Here is a 23,506-nt window from a genome sequence, read left to right on the forward strand (position 1 = left end):
GTTCCGAACATCCTCGTTAGTTGGTTTTTCTTTGAAAAACTGGACAATTTTTGGTCCACCCTCCTGAATAGATGATTCCAAAAGTCTGAGCACTTTTTTGTCAGTAAGCATCTCAAAATGGCCATATATATGTCTCTGTGCAAAGAGATATGGCCATTTGGTTCTTATATCTGCAATGGTATGGGACGGGATTTCATTAATCATCTTACGCTGGAGGCAATAGGTCTCTTCCATGAGTTTGCAAATGTCCCCTCTCTGTGCTCCAGAGATTCCCTCATGATGATGTATCTCCTCCATCCTTTGGCGCTTAACTTCAATTCTTTCGTAACTTTCACCAGGTGGAAGAATAGGCTGCCAGCTTGTACAGCCATAAGAATCAGTGGAACTTCGTTTTTTAGTATTTCCAATTTCATTCCTTTGTGTCATATGATGACTGAGTTTACTTTTTCGATTAAGATGCTCTATTCGTACTTTCAGTTGTGACAGAAGAGATGCATATCCACCCACAATCTGCCTGTCACCTACCATGTCAGCAAACACTTTTGGATACCTTCTGACTATTTGCTGAGTAACAGTTAGACACTGTGATCTGGTTGGGTTTTCCTCATGTTTCTTCATTTCATCAGCAAGGATCCTAATCATTTGTCGTCGGTCAGCTGGGGAAGGTCTCTGGTCATTCTCAATAGCACTCTGTATACCTGCAGGCATTAAGTTCCAGGGAACTTTGAAATTTTCAGCCCATGAATGTGAAACACCAGTTGATCCTGGACTGCTTGCTGATGTGCTTGAGGAGCATGATGGACGTGCATCAGGAGTAGTGCTGGCTTCACAGGGAACCAATGGGAGAACATCAACTGGTTGCAAAACTACAGTTGGTTTTGTTTTTCTGTAAATTATGTACAACAAAAACATCTGTCAGAAAAAGTACTGTAATGCAATGTAACATTTTAAATGATCACTTTTTTAAAATAAACAATCTTATCTCTACCTTGATTTTGCCAGGCACTAAGAAGTTTCCTGCATTGGATAGGTCTGATGAACTCCAAAATGTCATCTTCCTTCACATAAATCAAATCATCTAAACCCTCCACTCCCTGATTCGTGAGCTTCTCAACCAGTTGACTGATAACATCTGGAGACAGGCTTGGCAACACTGACAGTACTGCATCTTTCAATGCTTCTTTCAATCCAGACATTATTCTAGAGTTGGGAAAGAATGGTGGAGAACAATAACTGACAAGCCACACAGAGTATTTAGGAAGTGGATAATAGTCCAGTAAGCTGTCTTGGTTTATGCACAAATAACCCTTATCTTGAGATGTCAAGCAATGAACTCCCTGGTCTACAAGACAAAAAGATTGACATTTTTGTGTGACAAAATACACACTGGAATTGTTATGAACAAGAATTAACTGAATTCTCCCGAACACAATTCCCTCATCATTGTTCTGCAAAATGACATGCAGGTTCTTTTTGTAAAGTGTGCCCTTCACTGTCACTTCATTTGATGCCAGTGTATTCCCTGGTTCAAAGTGAAAGCATGCAACAGATCCTTGAATGTCATCGTTGTAGTCACTTGCATGAAATTCTGTCCCTTTCTCTGCCACAACATTTTCAGAAGCTGATGTCTTTCTGCCAATGTAGCACTCAGGTTTTTGAAATTGTGCAATTTTCTGGCACACTGTTTAAAGTACGAGTGCTTACTCTCAAAACGCAGTGTCCACAAGCGAATGAGTGGACCAAAACGTTTAATGAGTTCAGGGTAATGGGACATGTAGTGGTGTTTCGGTTTAAGTGGATGACTTGGAAAATACATCTTAATAGTCTCAATATACTCTTCAATTAGAACTGCTAAATAAGCAATCTGACCGACTGTAATTACAGGAGCACAGATGAGCTCTGCTATTTGTCTAAGTTGAAGTATTAACTGCCACACCTCATTTTCAGTTGGATTGGCAATTTTTTCCCCTACCAAAAGAGGTAAAAGCCTGAGCAGGCACCAATTTTGTACTGCATGTCCACTTAATTTCCCAGTACCATGAGTAACGTTAGCTGGTTTATCACGTGCATCATTCCCCAGATACTTAAACTGGCTAATGCGGTGATTCAGTTCAGTGTAAGTGAACTGCATCTCTTGATTTACAAGGTGATCCACATACAAAGCAAGGTCAAATGAAACAACACCTTCAAAAAGGTCGTGTCCTAGACAGGGAGGTAATCCTGGCTGGCATACGTGAAAGTACTTTAGGTCATTAAATGGAGAATTGCATTTGACACCAACAGCAATTTCAGCTGCACCTGAATCCAAATCCCTAAGATTCTGCTCATATGACATTACAGTTCTTGTTAATGCCTTTGTCAGGGGTGCTGAAAGAAATGTTTGGCGGTCAATTTCACAAAATCTGCAGAAGTGGTTACTTCTACTGAAATTTTCCACAAAGCCACCAATGTAATGGGATCCAAGGTTATCTCCTGCTATTGCGCAGAGTGTACCTTTGTGAACCTTTCCATCAGCTAACAGAACCCCATTTTCCTCGAGGTCTTTAAGATCTTGTACCAGAGTGGCAAAAACCAAATCCTGGCCAAAAAACTTAAAATCTTGTTCCTTACACAGCAGAACTAGCTGCATGTGGTCAATTCCTGACCTGCAGTAAGGCAACAGGTTTCCAAGTGTCATGTAAACAGCAAGAATTTTGTGCTTTTTTTTGCCAGATCCAAGTGGGTTTGCCACTTCAAAAGCGTCTTGATACAAGATTAAAGCCAACGAATCTGTATCATCTTTTAACAGCACATTGTCATCAACATTACTGCCATCCCATACATCACTGAGGACATCATTTGCTTTAATTGTAGATCGTGAATTTTTATGTTGTTCTATAACTGATTTACAGCAGAACAGAGCTTCTAAGCTTTGCTTAATGGGAATGTACTGAGCAAAGCTTTCCTTGCCAGATTCGTTTTTACCAAGGCAGATGGGGACAGGTTCAACATACTTGAAATTGGCTTTATAGAAAGACTTTCTCCTCTTATCAGTGTGTAGTGCATGGGTATTACACATCCGAAAAAGATCATCAGTTTTCATAATGTCTACAACATTCTTTACATCAGTTTCAGAAATGCCAAGTGTAGTTAATTTTTCACTTACCATGTGTAGCAAATGAGACTGGCTAATATCATGGATGTCCTGCAGCCCCTCAATTACTGACTGAATTACAGATGATGGGAGAATGTGCTTTGCCTGCAATTTGAGATAAAACAGAGCCATATTCTTCAAAAAAAAGTGATTCATTTGCATTATCTGGCAATAGTGCAATATCCACCTGCTCTTCACTCTCACCACAATCTAGGGCTGGACCAGAATATTCGACTATTCAAATATTCGTTTGGAGGGATGGCATTCGAGTTTTCATTTTGAGATTCGAATATTCGGAAGAAAAAAAAAAATAACACGTGACATCGATCCCAGCGAAACGGTTCTCATTCGCGCTTAAATGACTAGCCCTTGCGGCAACGCCAACATCGTGATTTACTCATGGGCGTAAATTTCATTTAACAGTAGTGGGGGAGAATAAATATAAAATTTCTCATGAGCAATTTTTGAAGGGGACACAAATAATACAGTCAAATTGTACTTATATAGATATGTCCCCACAATGAAAAACTTTGCTTCTATCATTATTATTGTAGCATGGTTCAATGACAAAATTCAATGACAATTAAAGCAGGTCAATGGCAGGTTCAATGACAAAGCAGATTTTTCTTCAAAACTATTTATTGCATTGTTTGTTATGTTGTTTACAGTCAAGCCATCAACATACAATAAAATTTAAACATGACTGTTTAAATGCATAATAGATATTGATTATACAAAAAAAATACAGTGGGGTGAGTTCGGACGTAGCACAGAGCGCTCATTTAGTAAATGCAGAGCTAAACAATATGCTAATTGTGGCCGTTAATGTTAAGTTAACATTATGCCAAGTCATCACAAATAAAACAATGCATGGGAAATGGCTTTGGCGTGTTAGTTGCAGTGCACTATGCAACAAGCTATTGTAAACAAGCTAACGTTAACTAGATAAGTAATATTTTAATCGCTAATATAGCAGATTCGTGGGAAATTACATCGGTAATCAGCATTTTTGCCGCAACTAATTTATGAATGAGTCTGCATCAACTACATTAAAGAGAATCGCTTTATTTAAAGTGAATAAAATACCCTACTTACTGGAGTTCAACATTAATTGAGCCGCAGCCACACACTTGATTCGTGTGTGTAGAGTAGGTGAGATGACCTGGGAAAGCAGTCAGTTGGCCAAACCACTGTGAGGAAGGGGAGGGGGAACTCAACTGTTTCTAAACGCATTTTTTACGTTTGTTTTTTTTTCTACTTACAGAATTATTTTAGGTATACATACATATATTTTTCACAATAGATAGTGCGATTTTTATTTTTTTTTAATATTTTTTTTTGGGGGGACAACCCTCGGATAGGGGGGGACATGTCCCCTCCGTCCCCCCCGGGATTTACGCCCATGGATTTACTTTATCTCAGAGAGAAGACAAAAATGCCGAAGAGCTCAGTTGTGTGGGAGCACTTTAAATTGACTGAAGACAAAACAAAGGCAGTGTGTCAAATATGCGATTTGAAACTGGCCTACCACTACACTCTTAAAAACGCTGGGTTGTTTTAACAACCCAAATGCTGGGTAGAGGATGCTGGATTAGCACTTTGGGTTAATTTGACCCAAATAGGGTTGACAATTCCTAATAACTGTAACCCAGCGTGCTAGGTACAGAATGCGGACCTGAAGGGGAACAGGAGCGTCACGTAACTGTTTGCGCGCCAAGGCGAGGGAGAGGTGCTGTTCAAAGTGGTTGCATTTGTAACGTTATACGCAAGTCTTTTTTCACCACACATTTACTACATACATATAAGTACATATTTTAATTTTTAACTTAGTCGAATGTATTATTTTCATATTTTATAAAACAAGTGAGTTATTTTGTATTCCCAAGTTAACCTTGCTGTTAGGGCTATTATATAGGGCTGTGACGGGACAAGTATTCGTCGTGTACCGAATGAATACTTTTTATACTTCTGTGTTTGTGATGATTTAATCTGAATTTTTAAACCAATAATACTATAGTTAACTTAGCCATCTTGTTTCGCTTAAAAATGTCTGAAGAAAACTCACAAAAACTGTGAATGCACTTTAAAGGTCTGTGGAAAGCAGAACGTTTAAAATGTGGGGACGTTAACATTATTGGTATATTTGGGAATATATTGTAATTAACTTAAATTCAGTTCGTTATTTTAACCCTGCGTTATCATCCGATCTTTTTCAGTGTGGCTGCCGTCAGCAGCAGTTATGCAGTTTAAGATAATTTCAAGGTTTAAGTTACAATAAATAAGTTAAAAATACTTTATTTTTAATATATTAGATTTAATGTATACATTGTCGGTTTAAAATACACATTTGAAGGGTTTACAGAATGTTTCCAGGGTGGAACCTATGTTCAGTCTGTTGTTTGGGGTTGACAATATTTTCAGTTGCACGCCACACTCGATAGAGCGCAGCATGCTTTCCTCTCTCACTCGGTGGTAGAGCTATGCAGAAGCATGCAACGAAGTTTTCCAGCAGTGAAAAGGAGTGACACTGTAAATTGTGTTTTCATTAACCCCTGCAAGTTAATGCGGCCAATGAGGTATGCAATTTGTATTTTATATGTTGTGGTAGAAAAATAAGATGTTTATTTGTGACAGAACTGTCGAGTTTATGGTAGTCAAGTGTAATATGTTAACATTTGTAAATGTAAAATTGTGAGTGTTTTATCTTGTTTAATAATGTGCTTTATTGTTTATTCTCTATGAGAACAATTTACTGTGGAAATTGATTATTTTATGTTGTTTGTACAGTTCTCACGGCATCGTTGGTGGCACCTGTGTGCAATAAATGCCAGTAAAAATCAAGAACGCCTTGTGTCCGTTTTCCAACTTGGAGGGAGTTACATTCAGTCAAGCCTGCTGTGGAGCGCGCCAAAAGTTTGATTGTTCAGATTTTATTGTCAAGTGGACAAAATTAGCAAACTTTAAGGAAAAGAGGCGACGATAAAATGCCTACTAAATACTGTCTGAATTTGATAAATTAGGCTAATAGACGTTACAGCACATCGACTCGACACGGATCATGCAAATAACGAGCTTTTAGCTCTATTTCTAACCGTAGGATGCATCTAGTTTTCATCCATCCATCCATTATCATTCATTTTCTCCCGCTTATCCGAGGTCGGGTCGCGGGGGCAGCAGTCTCAGCAGGGAATCATAAGAACATAAGAACTATACAAACGAGAGGAGGCCATTCGGCCCATCGAGCTCGCTTGGGGAGAACTTAACTAATAGCTCAGAGTTGTTAAAATCTTATCTAGCTCTGATTTAAAGGAACCCAAGGATTCAGCTTGCACTACGTTATCAGGAAGACTATTCCATACTCTGACTACACGCTGTGTAAAGAAGTGCTTCCTTAAATCCAGTTTGAAATGTTCTCCCGCTAATTTCCACCTATGGCCACGAGTTCTTGTATTTGAACTAATGCTGAAGTAACTATTCGGTTGAACAGCATCCAAACCTGTTAGAATCTTATAGACCTGGATCATGTCCCCCCTCAGTCTCCTTTGCTTGAGGCTGAACAGATTTAGCTCAAATAACCTTTCCTCGTATGACATTCCTCTAAGACCAGGAATCATTCTTGTGGCCCTACGCTGCACCTTTTCTAAGGCCGCTATGTCCTTTTTAAGATATGGTGACCAAACCTGTACACAATATTCTAGGTGAGGTCTCACCAAGGAATTGTATAATCTTAGCATTACCTCCCTTGACTTAAACTCCACACACCTGGAGATATACCCCAACATCCTATTGGCCTTTTTTATTGCTTCCCCGCACTGGCGAGAATGAGACATGGAAGCATCAACATACACACCAAGGTCTTTCTCATAATCAGCTACCTTTATTTCAGTAGGTCCCATAAAATACCTGTACTTTATATTTCGGCTCCCTACATGGAGTACCTTACATTTGTCTATGTTAAATTTCATCTGCCAGGTGTCAGCCCAGTCACTAATTAAATTAAGATCCCGCTGTAGCTGCTGAGTCGCTAGTTCAGTATCTGCTACACCACCCACCTTGGTGTCATCTGCAAATTTCACCAGTTTACTGTATATATTGGTGTCTATATCATTTATGTAAATAAGGAACAAAAGTGGTCCTAAAATTGAACCCTGCGGTACCCCACTATGAACGCAGGCCCACTGTGACATCGAGCCTCTTATAACTACTCGCTGCTTCCTATCCGTTAACCAGTTATCAATCCAAGTCGCTACAGTTCCTAAAATACCTGTCGCTTTGAGTTTAAGTGAGAGCCTCTTGTGGGGAACAACATCAAAAGCCTTTTGGAAATCTAAATAGATGACATCATAGGCCTTCTTATCATCAACTTCCTGAGTAGCTTCCTCAAAAAACTCCAACAGATTTGTTAAACAGGATCTACCTCTCCTAAATCCATGCTGGCTATCCCTCAAAATGTTATTTGAGTCCAGGTAATCTACCATTTTCTCTTTGATTATAGCCTCCATAACTTTACCAGTTATACAAGTTAGACTGATTGGCCTATAGTTTGACAAATTACTTCTATCCCCTTTTTTGAAAATGGGCGTTATGTTGGCATGCTTCCAATCAGAAGGTACCACACCTTCAGATAAGGATTTTTGAAACAGTAATGTTAAGGGTTGGCAAATAATATCCCTCATCTCTTTTAACACTATAGGTAAGATGCCATCAGGGCCCTGTGATTTATTTATTTTGAGCTTAGCTAGGCTTTGCAAAACATCAGCTTCAGTTATATATATATTAGTTATAGACGATGTTGGATTAGTAATAAGAACTGGTAAGTTACTAGTGTCCTCAACAGTGAATACCCGTGCAAAACTATCATTGAACTCATTTACTATGCCAATGTCGTTTTCAATTATAAGACCCTTACTATCCTGCAGATTAGTGATTTCAGCTTTTAGAGCTCTTTTAGAGTTAAAATACTGGAAGAAACTTTTAACGTCATCCTTAGCCTCCAATGCGATCTTCCTTTCGACATTCCTTTTAGCTCGTCTAATGTCATTTTTTAATTCAGCCTGTAGATTTAGATACTCTTGCTTTATTATGTCATCATCAGTTATTTTCCATCTCTGGAACAAAGCCCTTTTCCTCCTTACTTTATACTTTATGTCCCTATTAAACCACCTAGGTTGCAATTTCCTTGATTTATTCTTGCTAGAAACAGGTATTCAATTCAATTCAATTTTATTTATATAGCGCATTATCACAACATTACATTGTCTCAATGCGCTTTACATTTCTGCCTCGTAAGGACCCCCCATTGAGTAAGCCAAAGGCAACGGTGGCAAGGAAAAACTCCCTAAGAGGAAGAAACCTTGGGAGGAACCAGACCCAAAGGGGGAGCCCATCCTCCAGGGGCCGGCAGATGAGTCAAACAAACAAGATGATATGACTAAGCTAATACAGACAAGATGAAATGACTAAGCTAATACAGGGGTTGAAATATATGTCTCAATGCAGCGGCCGACCGGTGCAGGCACGTGGTGCTTGATGCACGATGGCAGGATTAATAGACACACAGCCGCAGGATGGATGGCGAGGCATCGTGTTGAGCCAAGGGCAGGCAGGTTGGAGGGTAGTTGCCGGAGGTTGAGGTAGTTGTCTTGCAGGCCGCAGAGGCATAAACTCTTCAACGACATTGTGCTCCATGGAGCACACCCCAGAAGGGGTGAGGGAGGAAGTAAGAATAATTGTGTATTAGCCAGAGTTGAGGAAATCAGAGGCAGTGCAAGCAAAATGATCGAGTGCAATATTCGTCTAGGCTCCGGCAGGTCTGAGTATAGCAGCATGAGAAAGAGGGAGAGACAGGCGGAAACACAGGCATGGGGACTCCCTGAACATCAGCACTCTAGTGTAGAGCCAGAGTGACAGCACTGACGCCTCAGTTTATCCAAAGCCAATGACACCAATCCCCACCCAGCTCATCACCTCATACTGTTAGTCTGACTGGGAGTGAGGGACTAGCTGGAACCAGAACTAGGTTTCCTATACGCTAAGCCAGTGGTTTTCAACCTGTGGGGCGCGGCCCCCTAGTGGGCCGCGACGGTATTGCAGGGGGGCCGCCAATTATTATTAATAGAAATTGTAATATTGTTAATATAATAAAAAATGTCTAGTCAAAATCAAATAAATCATAATTTGATATATAATGAAATAAATTACCAGTTTATTCAATAAAGACAATTAACAGCCTTGCTTCCGAGTACTTAGTTAACCCAACACAAAAAGCGGGATCGTTTAAATTCTTTTGCAGTGGGCCGCGGAAACATATGTGTTTGGCTGTGTGGGCCGTGAGTTAAAAAAGGTTGGGAACCACTGCGCTAAGCTATACAAGTGCGTTTTTAATCTAGACTTGAAAAGCGAGAGTGTGCCTGAATCCCGCACATCCGCCGGGAGACCATTCCACAGCTGCGGAGCTCTGTAAGAGAATGCTCTGCAGCCTGCCGTAGCCCTGTCTACTTTAGGAACTAATAGATATCCTGCTCCTTGTGAACGAAGCAGGCGAGAAGGGTTGTAAGGGACCAGAAGATCATTGAGATATTGTGGTGCAAGGCCATTCAGAGTTTTGTAAGTCAATAGTAATAATTTGTAGTCAATCCTAAACTTGACCGGTAGCCAGTGCAGGGAAGACAGGATAGGGCTAATGTGATCAAATTTTTTAGTTTTTGTTAGAACTCTGGCAGCTGCATTTTGTACTAACTGAAGTTTATGTAGGGATCCAGATGGACAACCCGAAAGGAGGGCATTGCAGTAGTCCAATCTAGAAGTTATAAAGGCATGTATTAGTTTTTCTGCATCTTGAAAGGACAGCAACTTCCGAAGCTTGGCTATGTTCCGTAGATGATAAAATGCCGTACTGGTAATGCTATTTATGTGAGCACTGAAGCAGAGGTCGGAGTCTACCAGGACACCAAGATTTCTGACCACTGTTTTAAATTGAGTAGGGAGGCCGCTAGGGTTGGGGTTCACAAACTTATTGCGGGCCTCCTTAGGACCGATTAAAAGAACCTCAGTTTTTTCAGTATTTAACATGAGGAAATTCCTTGCCATCCAACAACGGATGTCTAGCAGACAGTCGGCTAAAGAAGAGAGCTGGGATGCGTCACTAGGTTTAACAGATATATACAATTGTGTATCATCAGCATAACAATGAAAATTAACACTGTCATTTCTAATTATGTTACCAAGCGGTAGCATATATAGATTGAACAGTAGGGGGCCCAGCACTGATCCCTGCGGGACACCATATCTTACTTTAGTGGCTATGGATGACTCATTGTTTACATGGACAAACTGGTAACGATCAGTTAAATACGAACGAAACCACAGTAGTGCTGTCCCTTTAATGCCAATCAATGTTTCCAACCGGTCCAAAAGAATATTATGGTCTACAGTATCGAATGCTGCAGTTAGATCCAGTAAGAATAATAGCGATATACAGCCACGGTCGGAAGCCATAAGCAAGTCGTTTATCACTTTGACTAAGGCCGTTTCTGTGCTATGATTGGGTCTGAAACCAGACTGATATAGCTCGTTAGCATTATTATCTTGAAGAAAGGAGGACAGCTGGTGAGCAACAACTTTCTCAAGAATTTTAGAAATGAAGGGAAGATTTGAGATGGGTCTATAGTTTCCTAAGTCACTAGGTTCAAGATTTGGTTTCTTTAGGATAGGTCTAATAACAGCCATTTTAAAAGATTTAGGAACATATCCAAGACTAAGAGATGAGTTTAACAAGTTTAACAATGTAGTGCTAATCAGTGGTGCAATTTCCTTAAGTAGATTGGTGGGTATTGGGTCAACAAGGCTAGTGGTGGGTTTGCAAGAGGAAATTAACTGAAGGAGTTCTGTCTGCACTACAGGAGTGAAACATTCCAAGATGTTATCATTAGTACTAATAACACTAGCACTAGCAGAGGATTGGTGGTTGTGTGCAACCGTGGGCGTGCTCGTGATGGTATGTCTAATCGTGGTTATTTTATTATTAAAAAACGCAATAAAGGCATCACTACCAAGAGCTTCTGGGACTTGTGAGTTTAACATTGAACGATTCTTTGTTAACCTAGATACAGTTTCAAATAGGAATTTAGGATTGGTTTTGTTATTTTCTATTAGTTTAGAGAGATACATAGACCTAGCAGTCATTAGTGCATGTCTATACTTAGACAGGCTCTCTTTCCAGGCAAATCTAAAAACTTCTAATTTTGTTGACCGCCATTTGCGTTCTAGCTTTCGTGAAGCTTGTTTAAGTTCACGTGTACGGTTAGAGTACCAGGGGGCAGGTTTCTTATCTCTATGTTTTATTTTCTTGAGTGGTGCTACATGATCAAGAGTGGTACGAAACGATTCTACCATGTTGACAGTTACCTGTTCAAGTTCATTTACACATGACACTTCAGAGGTTAGGTTAAAGGACTGTGGGAGCTGTTCCAGAAAAGTTGCAGCGGATAATGAGGCTATGGAACGTCTAGTATCATACCTCTGGTCTGGGGCCTTAGGGGAGTTATGTTGTATTTGAAATGTTAAAAGGTAATGATCTGAAAGTAGAGGATTCTGAGGGATAATTGATATGTGTTCTACCAGGACACCATGACTAAGAATCAGGTCTAGGGTGTGGTTACAGGCATGAGTTGGCCCAGTTACATTCTGATGTACACCGACAGAGTCAAGAATGGCAGTAAATGCTTTTGTTACTGGATCACTTTCATTTTCCATATGAATATTAAAATCACCTACAATCAAGGCCTTGTCGGTAGTAACCACCAAGCCTGTTAAGAAATTTGCAAATTCCTTAAGGAAATTGCTATAGGGGCCTGGCGGTCTATACACAATGGCAATGGTGATTGGAGGTGTAGAACTACACTTAGATGTGCTTGCAAGATTTAGAATAATAAATTCAAACGTACTAAAGCTATAACCAGTATTTTCACGCACTCCTAGGTCAGTCTTAAATATTGCAGCAACTCCGCCACCTTTGCGATCGGGTCGAGGAGTATGCTTATAGCTATACTCAGCTGGAGTGGATTCATTTAGTGCCAAGAACTCATTCGGTTTTAGCCAAGTCTCAGTAAGACATAGGGCACTAAGATTAGAATCAGTAATGATTTCATTTACGAGCAATGTCTTAGGAGCCAGCGATCTAATGTTCAGGAGTCCAAGTTTTAGGTTTGCATTACACCTACTATCCAGAGTTGAAATAGGTCTAATTTCTCTAAGGTTTGCAAGACACGAACTACGATGGAATGACCCCCCACGATTAAAACCGCGGGGAACAGACACAGTCTCAATAATATGAAGCCTGGGTGACGACTCTAAGCGACTAGCAGGCGGTCGGTTAAGCCGTTTTACCTGCCGCCTTGGCTTGGCTCTGGTTAGTCAGCAATCTGCCCTAAGACTGTGAGCTATGCTTTTTGACAGGAGATCGGCACCAGCCCACGTGGGGTGAATACCGTCCCTCTTCAAAAGCCAAGGCCTACCCCAGAATGTCCGCCAATGGTCTATATAACCCACACCATTTATCGGGCACCATTCCGACAGCCAGCGATGCAGCGACGATAATCTGCTGTACATTTCGTCGCCACGTCTAGCAGGGATAGGGCCAGAGCATGTTACTGACGCGGACATCTTCCTCGCAAGGCTGCACACCGCTATGAAATTTGCTTTAGTGATCTCCGATTGCCTCAATCGGACATCATTTGTGCCGACGTGGATAACAATATGCGAATACTTACGTTTACTCTTAGCCAGCACTTTTAAGTTTGATAAGATGTCGGTCGCTCTGGCACCAGGGAGACAATTAAATACGGCCGCTGGAGTTGCTACTCTCACGTTTCTTAGCATAGAATCGCCGATTACCAGAGCGCTTTCAACAGGCGGCTCAGTGGGTGTTTCACTGAGTGGGGAGAACCTGTTGGAAACGCGAATGGGTGAATGGTGCCGGTGTGGGTCCTGTTTGGACTTACGGCTATGCCGCCGGGTCGTCACCCACTCGCCTTGCTGCGAAGGCCCTGCTGCCGGAGCGGGGGGAGACTGACTCACTATAGCGGACATATCCGGAGCCGCTAACACTGCTTCAATAAAACTCTCACTCTCCTGAATCTCCCGTAACGTCCGGATGCGTCCCTCTAAGTCTGCGATCTTCTCCGTCAGCCTGGCAACTAGCTTACACTTATCGCAGACAAACGTACCGCTAATGACGGGAGAAGAATAACTAAACATACTGCACTCGGAGCAAACGACAGGAGCCATAGTGATATACTTACGTTTAGTGGGGAAAAACTCCGGGGGCGGAGGCGATTAATCCGTCGTGGATTTGGAAGATTATCAGGAGACTTATTAAGCTTGCCAAGGTATGAAGTCCTCTTGTACTTGCAATAATGTGCTTTTAAAAAATCCCCATGCCTCTTCAACAGTTTTGTTAATTAACTCCATCCAGTTCACAGTTTCTAGTTTTAATCTCATACAATTGAAGTTAGCCTTCCTAACATTATATATTTTTGATTTGGACTTTGCTCTTCGGGCACTAAACTTAACCTCAAATTTAACCATGTTATGATCGCTACTGTCAAGTGGTTCTAAAACATCTAATTTACCAATCCTGTCCTGGTTATTAGACAAAACAAGATCAAGAATGGCATCTCCCCTGGTAGGGGTGTTAACAAACTGAGTAAAAAAACAATCCTGTACTAATTCCACCATGTCAAGTTCATTTTCAGAAGAGCCAGCAACAATGTCCCACTGCATCCCCGGTAGATTAAAATCACCCATAACTACCACATCATTTTTATTGCTCATAATCCTAATATCACTGTATAACAATCTGCTTTCCTCAGCAGCTACATTGGGTGCTCTGTAACAAACACCGACAATTAGGCTATTTGAGTTTGTAGCATCTAATTTTACCCATATAGCTTCCGTACTTTTACTTATATCAGTAAGCTCCCTTGCCTGCAAGTTTTCCTTTACATATACTGCAACACCACCTCCCTTCTTACCTATACGGTCTTTACGGAACAATGTGTAACCATCCATATTATATTCTTGTCCATCCTTATCACTCAACCACGTTTCAGTTATTGCTATAATATCATAAGAGTCTGATGAGATAAGAGCCTCTAAATCATGAATTTTATTCCTAATACTCCTGGCGTTTAAATACAGACAACAAAGGGTAGGCCTATTACAGTGCCTACTTATAATATGATTTTTTGGGGCTTTCCGTTTCCCCCCAGTTACATACTTAACTAACCTCCCTGCCCCCCCAGTCCCTAGTTTAAACATTCCTCAACTACTCTACAAATACGCCTTCCCAGTACACTGGTTCCCCTCCGGTTCAGATGCAACCCATCCGGCTTGAACAGGTCCCACCTGTTCCAGAAGGTCCTCCAGTGCCCCATAAACCTAAACCCCTCTTTCCTACACCATCCTTTTAGCCACGCATTTAATCTCCTTATCTCAGTTAACTTAGCCTGACTTGCGCGTGGCACGGGTAGTATTTCAGAAAATACCACCATGGACGTTCTGCTTCTAAGCTTATTGGCGACTTCTATAAATTTATCCTGCAGAACAGCCCTTCTACCCTTGCCTATGTCATTGGTGCCAACATGCACCACGACAACTGGATCCACCCCAGCTGGGGCCAAAAGCTTGTCCACACGATCTGGAAGGTCTCCTACCTGGGCACCAGGCAGGCAAGACACCGTACGGGACCCTCTATCACGCGTGCACACATAACTGTCTACTCCCCTAATAATTGAATCCCCCACTACCACAACCTCCCTTTTTCTGGGGTGAGGGGGCTCCTCAGTGCCCAAGGGCCCACCTGCTTCCCCAGTCCCTTCCGGCTCTAAAGCTGGAAGCACCTGAAACCTGTTAGACACAGACACCTCAGGTGATGCCGCCTCTGTAATATGTGTACGCCTTTTCCTGCGTCTACGACCTACGGTCACCCAGCTCTCTCGACCTCTCTGCTCTTCATTCTCCATCCCCCCCGCTAGTGGCGTACACACCATCTCCCTAAACGGCGTATCAACTAGCTCATCTAACTCACTGTTGAATTGGATGCGAGCCAGTTGCTCCTCAAGGTCGCGAACCTTGACCATGAGTGAGTCCACTAGCTTACATCGCTCGCAGATGAAGTCCGACTGGACACTAACGTCCAGAAGGGCAAACATCTTGCAAACGCAACACTGAGCCGGCCCCATAATTAACTAACTCACTATGACCCCGTACTCCCAGCCCAGTAAATTTATATAGTGTATTTAACTATAAAGATTAATTTGCGTAACAATAAATGCAGTAACGTGCGGAGTACACTAAAATAAGTTATTACTTGTGTTAAAACGGAACTTAATTATTATTTTATTTAAAATTTTAAACCTGATAAATTTACTACTACTTACCAGAAGAACTTCTGCCTGAACCAAGTATGAACTAAAAACAAGCCGAAATCGAAGTTGCTCTTGGGAGGTCGAAAAACCACAAAAACCCCCTCACAGTAGGCTACTGCCGGAGCGGGAAAAAAGTGGAAAATGTCCTCCCGGCCCCGACTGGCGACCGAGCAAAGCTCAGGAGCAACTGTCCTTTTCCGACGCTGGGTAGCGATACCGACGTTAGATATTATTAGTTATTATTGCCCCGCGGGTGTTTGCTACGGAGTTTAAACGCGGACAGAAAAACGCCGCTCAGAAAAATCGCGCTGTTAATTAACAGACAGGACAGACAAGCACTCACGCTGACCGAAATAAGAACAATAAATAGAAATAAACAGCCACCCACGTAAACAGGTAAAGCACACAAACACTCAAAACACTCCAAAAAACAATCCCAAACAATCGCTGCAGCTCAACACCACTCTCTCGCAGCAATCCCAGCAATCCTCGCAGCCTCGGGATCCCAGACTTCCCTCTCCCCGGCCACTTCATCCAGCTCCTCTGGGGGAATCCCGAGGCGTTCCAAGGCCAGCCGAGAGACATAGTCCCTCCAGCGTGTCCTGGGCCTTCCCCGGGGCCTCCTCCCAGTGGGACATGCCCGGAATACCTAACCAGGGAGGCGTCCAGGAGGCATCCTAATCAGATGCCCGAGCCACCTCATTTTCATCCATTACTAAGAATTTTTACAATGTTAAAATGTATTTTTTATGCAGTGACATGGATAACTTTGTAAGAACCAAGCTGACTGAATGGAGTTTAGCATCTTTAATTCCCAAATTTGAAGGTATGTGCATATCACCTTCTTCTGTTTAATATATAATCTCTCTTTCAGTGGGCCAAAAAAAAGTTTTAAACAGATTTATGAGTTTTTATGCAACCTGTTTTAATGTTCTTTTTCTTTTTCCATTTCAGTTATTGGAAGGCAAGGTTTTCTTTGTTCCTTAACCTATATTTCTTCACATATCGTTAGTGTTCTGTGCCAGCTTCTCTCCTGACTTCCTTTTGCTATTGTGACCTTATGATTGGCAGCTTGCATTAGCATACTGTCTTTTTTACAGAGGAAATGATAGACCAGGATTGGTTTATATTTTGTAAAAACTTTTTTTTCCCATGTAATATTTGCTTTGACATCTTATTTCTTGTACTTGTAGATTTCTCAGGACTTCTCAACTTTGTACCCTAACTGTGATGAAAAGCTCACTGTGAACTGGATGCCAGTCTTCAAAGAGAAGATCCTTCAGCTTGCAAGCAGAGAGAAGCGAGCTCTACATCTGATTTCAAACTTTGATTCTCTGTCAGCAGGTATAGCAGTTTAGCATATTGTATGTATAAGGAAAACTGTACTCTATTTGTTATACAAAATGAAATATGACATCAGTTATTTTCACAAATGTAAAATTATACATAATTGCCAGTTGTCTTGGTAATAATGTGATTTGTTTAATTTGCAGGCATACAAGGCGACATTGCTCTACAAGTGCTCCCAGTGATACTTCCAACATCAGCATACAAGTTCAGGAGAAAAATGTTCTAACCAAGCTTCACAGAAACCAGAAAGGCTTTCATTCATCTACAGCCTGTAAGTCAAGCTGATTTTGTGTGTGTGTGTGTGTCTATTTGCATAGATCACATTTGAGGACGAAATTGTCCCCAAAGTGTAGTAAAACCTGAAATGTCGCTACTTTTGTGGACATCTTTTGAAGTCATTAATTCTGCTGTGAACTGCACACGTTACTGTCAAATTCCTTGTGTAGTCTCATATAATTTCTATTAAACAGGTTGGAACCAATATGGCTGAATACTTGTGCAAAGCCGAGGAGAGCCAACCATGCCCCTTTGTTCTGGTGCTCGGTGAAAATGCCATGTGCTCGCTAGCCTTTGTGATAATCAATGGACAGGCAATGGAGCAGAGTATGCTGCTGGGGGCTGTGGACATTTGTTTTAAAGCATTCTATGTCTTTGATATTAAATATCTCAAGCAGTGTGCACAAGTATGGGAATTCCTGCAAACTGTTGTGTATGAGCTACCTGGAGATGAGTCCCCAGCAATACGAATGGTGAGAACACACGTTTTTGCATAGCTCACACCCAATGCTATTTTAATGTTATTTCAAAATGTTATTTTTTGGTTTTTCATAGGGCTGTTTTCGACTAAGGATATTCATAGTCGAATCTGATTAGTTCGATTTTGCCGTAGTCGACTGATAGTCGAACCTTTTTTTAGATAGCAGCTAGATTTTTTCCATTTCAAACAAAAGAGTTAAAAAAAACTAAAAGAAAAACATGGTGTGTAACAAATACCTTTTATTCATTTAAAGCCAAATTCACAATCAGAATCTAGTGATCCCGGAAAATAAAATAAAATAACTGTCGTATTGCACAGCCTTGTATGCAAGGACAACATAAGCCCCTAGTGATTGTGACGTTGTCTACGTATAAGCCCGTATAAAGGATAGACATGTTTAATGAGGAAACTAACTGCGCAAAGTCATGCACTTTTTATCTAGACGTCTGAAAAATTGTTTCAATCTCCGGTCTCAAATGAAAAAAAGTTGCACAGAAGGACCATTGTCAGCATCAGCTCAAGTAAATGGTAACCACGCTTTCGAACAAACACTTTTCTCCGCCATGCATTGTTCTTAGCAGCTCTGTGTCTCCGAGGACGGCGCTGTCTGTGATCAGGGCAGAGTAACGCAACTCTCACACACGCTGCAGTATTTGAGAGCTGCCTGCTCCGCCCCACACACTCACAGAGTGAAACTCTCCGACACAAGAAAAAAACATAACTGATAACATCGGGCTGATATGGTAATAATTAAAATGTTAACAATTAAAATGATTTTTAACGATTAAAAAACGTCTGTGAGCCCACCAATAAGCGCACAAAACGAACTCGATTAGAATCAATGATCCTTAATGTTACCTGTAAGCTACAGTTGGTTGAAGGCTCATTATCATTACCCCAGTTCCCAATAGCGTAATTCGCGTTTTCTTTTAAAGCAACATTTCATAGCAAACTACTTAAATAAACAGGTCATTGAAAGATCAGAATTTAAGCCTTACCGTTTTATCCCAGGACTCTTCCAAAACTTCTGGCTGTGGTCCTGCACAAGGCAGCATGGGTCACGTGTTCCACAGCAACAATAACACTGGGCTGCCCGCAGACGTGCTTGTCTGAAAATCGGCGTAGTGCACTCGGATATCGGCCGATGCGGATACATTAAAAAATGCTAAATATCGGCCCGATATATCGGCCGGCCGATATATCGGTCGACCTCTAGCTGCTTCTCATTGGTTACATAACACTTTCCTACTATTCGACTATGAGGTTCATAGTCGAATCAGACGTCTACGAATCGAATCGTCGAATCCTCGACTATTAGAAGTCAGCCCTAGTTTTTCAATCACACATTCAGTTCTACAGAAGCCTAAAATTGGATGCTATTTAGCGTCATCTACAAATATTTAGATTTTTCTATATATTTTTAACTTCCATGGAAAGCTGTAATTGGAAGTTCAGCGTATTTTAATGTGATTTAATGTGAATGTGATTTTTTTTCTGAACTTTTTTGTACTGTACTAGTTTAATCGCATACATGGATGTTAATATTTCAATTAATCCTCTATGTCAATATTTCATGAGACTAATTGGAAGTTATCCCGTTTTAGTTTTTGATGACATTTTTTGATCTTTTACAATCTTAAAAGTGAAAAAAATCCATTGTTAAGAAATAAAAGTATTGAATCTTTTTGTGTATTACATTGTTTTACTTTCGGTTGGTGGGTGGCTGGGTGCATTTAAGAGCCTTAAATTGATTTTCAGCATAAAGTTATAATGTATAGTCTACAATTAAGACTTATAGATTTCATTTTCAACCCAGTGTTGAGGTGATTTTGACCAAGAGATTTGGTAATTTTAACCCAAAACTTGGGCTTAAAATGCAACCCAGCACGTTGGGTTAAGCCCTTAACCCAACCTTGCTGGATTGAAACAACCAAAGCTGGGTTAGTCCATATTTAACCCAGCACTGGGTTGGGAAATGACCCATGTTGGGTTGTTTTTAACCCATCAGTTTTTAGAGTGTACAGCACAACAAGTTTTCTGTTTTTATTCTATAAGGGAATTCATTTAATTTTATTTAAACTGTTCGTTAATTAAAATGTGTGACTTTATTGAAAGTATGCTGCTGCCGTGTTCTTTATTTATTAAATTCGTTGAACTTCGTTAATTGATAAATGTTGGGCTACCTTATTTAAAGTATTGCTCTAACACACCTGTTATTGTTTTGTATTATAGTACAGTATTCGTTCATAAATAATATAAACCCTGCCCGGGCCGCATGTAGCGCCCGGCTTTCGCTCGTGCTGTTCTGTCATTTATTAAAATTTTATTCATTCTGAAAGTGTCGCGACTTGCCTGTATCCATATTACACAAAAATGCGACTTTGCACTCCCTTGTGTCCACAGCAGTTGGATGAACGGTTCTCGACATAAAAATGCAACAGACAGACACACACAGAGAGATTCCTGCCTTTATTAGAGATAAGAATATATTCAGCCCCCTCCCACCGAATATTCGATGTTGATCACTACCGAATACTCGAAGCTCAAAAAATGGTATTTGGACCAGCCCTACCACAATCCATAAACAAATCAGACAGTGCATTTGAGTCTTCAGCCACATTGCATTCCTCACCATTTGGTCTCTGCACTGAAAAATTCAAATGTAGTATATTATGGCGAAACCTATCTGCTGAGGAGTTGCAGTGATACCTGGATATATGTGAGGTCAGTGTTGATGCAAAAGAAAAGCTTTTATTACACTTAAATGGGCAAGGCACTCTAGTGCCTTCTTTGATATGAGACTTCAGGTGTAAAATGAAGTTTCTTAAATCACTACATCTTTCCTGACAGACACCAATGTCACAGACTGAAGTGTAAGCATTACCTTTTTTTTTTTTTTTTTTTTTTTTTTTTTCCTTCCCCCCTGTCGTGTCCGGCAGTTTAGCAAGCAGGATGTTAGTCTGGGTGCTTTATTGTGCCAACACTTTTATTTTGCCAAGTGGAGCTTCGGATTTAAGCTCCTCTTGTTACTTGAGGTATACTCTTTATTAATCGGTTGTATGTCATTGCGCCACAAAGCCGGAGCTGACAGGGGGGGTTAGTGGGAAAGAGATAGAGAGAGAAAGTGAGAAAGGAGAGAAAGGGGTGAGAGACAGAGGAAGTAGAAAAATAAATAGATGCATAATAAAAATAAAATAAGGAGGGGGGTCAGAGAGAGAGACAGGGAAAGAGGAATAATACATAAACAGTAGAACAAAAAAGAAAGAGTAATAAGAGGACAGCTTCTGCATCTTGCTGCTTTACACCGTATCATCACACCAGCTGCTGTATCTGAAAGATAAGATCCAGGGACACACACAAACAGTATACACACAAAGAAACCAGTGGTACTATTATGACATGGGAATGTGCTTGTGTCAGTATCTGCTCCTGGAATTAAATACGTTAATACCAGCGGAAAAAATAAAAATAAAAAATACATATTATATATATATATATATATATACACATATACACACACATACACATACATATATATATCCACATACACACATACATATGCATGAGCAGACCACCAGGAACACTGTCTAAATATTGTCGTACCCGTATCTGCATCTAAGAGGAGGGAGTGGAAGCCACACACCAACTTTCACACATACTCTCACACACACACCCATACAAGGAGAAACAGGGGTAAAATAGGGGATGAGAGCCCTAGGCTCTCCTGTGTGTATGTGTGCGTGCATGTCTATGTGTGTGTGTGCGTTCTAAGTGTATGTGTGTTGATATGAAAGTGTGTGTATGTGTGTGCGTGTGCATATGTACGTGTATGTGTGTGTGTGTACGCATACGTGTATGTGTGTGTGTACGCATTTGTGTATGTGTGTATGTTTGTGTGTTGTGAGTGTATGTATGAGTGTGCAGGTTAACATGGAATGATTCCCAGTGAGTGTGCGAGGCCACAACAACGCCGCCCCGGAGCCCCCAGACGGCCGGGAGAGCCCCGACGGGTCATGGACCCCCCCGGGGGCCGGCCACGCAGGCACGGATAGAGCCCGGAGTGTAAGCATTACCTAATTGCTCAGCAGACGTCTTTGTGTCCCTCTTTTTGTGATCCCTAAATATATAAGCCTTAAAAGCAGGGCAATCAGGAATACCACATTTAAAATAAGCATTAGGAACATGACTATGCATTTTCATGTGCTGACAGTATGATAAGACGGATTCAAATGCACTATCACAGAACTGACACCACATCATTTTTATGAACAAGTTAATTATAACTGTAAAATTAACTTTTAAGATTAACTTACTTTGGCGCTCGATCGATCTTCATCAGATTACTCTGAAATAAAAAATGAATCGAAAATCAAATCCAGGTCGTGCAAATGGCATGATGAATCTTTACGTTTAAAAAGGCATACCAAAGTTAATTGGTGAATAACGTTAGTTGTGAACAGTAGTGGTGTGCAGATCGATACTGAAATATCAATTCCTCCAATACCAGTTATTTATGTTCTAGAATCGATTCTCATATTAAAATATCGATATTTTAGTCATTTGGGGTAAATGTGTAGTTTATCATTAACAGGAACACAGTGGAAAGTAACTATATTATTGGGATCGTGTAAATTGGAAGGAACTACTTTCTCTTCCGCCTGTCACAGTCATATGCGTAATACGGCTGTATAAATGCATCACGGCGCGTTGGTGTGCTCCCTCGCAACAATGGCTGAGCGTAAACAGAGTCATGTGTGGAGCTATTTCACCTCCACAAACAGCCAAGACGCGGTTTGTGACACATGCGGCAAGACAGTAAGGTGTTGTGGCAACACCACAAACCTCGTCAAGCACCTCAGAGTAAATTATAACACAGAATATGACGAGCTTATGTTGAGGCGAACTGAAGAGGAGGAGAAGAGAGGGACAGGTGCCATTAGGGTCAGACAGCAGTCTCTTGCGGAGTCCTTTGGTGCTGCAGGCAGGCACTATCCAGGTACAGAGGGAGAAAATATATATTATATTAATATATATGGTTATGAAATAAGTAATGAAATAAATATATGCTACAATAAATAGCTGTATGAGTTCAGCTTGGATTAATATGTGTCCCTGAGTTCACCTCACATCAATTCAGTAGGACTAGATTAGTCAGGTAAGGTTGTCTGTAGAGTAGATCATTTAAAGTGGATTACATAGGCTAGGTGTCATTAAAATATACAGAGTACTTGCAGTAAAACAGGTATTGTGGGCTTTAAAACTGAAAAATATTTCATACATAAGATGGATAATATGTATCTATAAAATATTTCTCAGCTGTATTATTTTCACTCAGTTCATTTGTTTTGACTGATGGCTAATTGAATATTTTAAAATGTAGGTTTTGACAAACTTATGCAGTATGTGATATTTATTTATTTAACTCAATTTCAATTAGTCACACTCTATATAAAAGAGTTAATGTATGTAAACTATCAATTCCTTTCCCCTTAGTGTAGGGTATTTTGAGAGTCTGCATACATACAGTAGCTGAATCTAAATATTATTAAACATTCAGTGCAGTGTAGCCCCATCACTTGTTTTGCTCTGTGTATTTTATATTCTTTGTAGATGATTCCCCAAGAGCAGCAACACTGACGAGATGCCTTGTAGAGATGATTGTGAAGGACCTCCAGCCTCTGTCCATAGTGGAGGACCAAGGTTTCCAGAGATTTGTGAGAGCTCTTGACCCAAAATATAAACTCCCAGGAAGAAAAAAACTGACAGAGACTGATCTTGTTAATATGTTTGATGAATGCAAAGGCAAAGTAAGGGCATCTTTGCAAAATGCTTCTAGTG

General features: G+C 40.7%; 2 long non-coding RNA genes across 3 annotated transcripts; one reads left to right on the forward strand and one right to left on the reverse strand.

The window, feature by feature from the left end:
• Nucleotides 1-6: 6 nt before the first annotated feature.
• LOC140592625 (uncharacterized) lies at nt 7-19,498 on the reverse strand. 2 transcript variants are annotated; one of them, XR_011992989.1, is made up of 4 exons: nt 18,667-19,498; nt 3,146-3,238; nt 989-1,200; nt 7-886 (listed from the first exon to the last, which is right to left on the reverse strand). It is a non-coding gene; the product is annotated as an uncharacterized lncRNA (long non-coding RNA). The 2 variants fall into 2 exon arrangements; XR_011992988.1 differs by lacking the exon at nt 18,667-19,498 and adding an exon at nt 4,229-4,266.
• On the forward strand, nt 5,342-19,352 carry LOC111836529 (uncharacterized). The gene is made up of 5 exons (XR_011992990.1): nt 5,342-5,709; nt 16,317-16,387; nt 16,755-16,905; nt 17,055-17,182; nt 17,382-19,352. It is a non-coding gene; the product is annotated as an uncharacterized lncRNA (long non-coding RNA).
• Nucleotides 19,499-23,506: the final 4,008 nt, after the last annotated feature.

This window comes from Paramormyrops kingsleyae, chromosome 1, assembly GCF_048594095.1.
Source record: "Paramormyrops kingsleyae isolate MSU_618 chromosome 1, PKINGS_0.4, whole genome shotgun sequence".
NCBI lineage: Eukaryota > Metazoa > Chordata > Actinopteri > Osteoglossiformes > Mormyridae > Paramormyrops > Paramormyrops kingsleyae.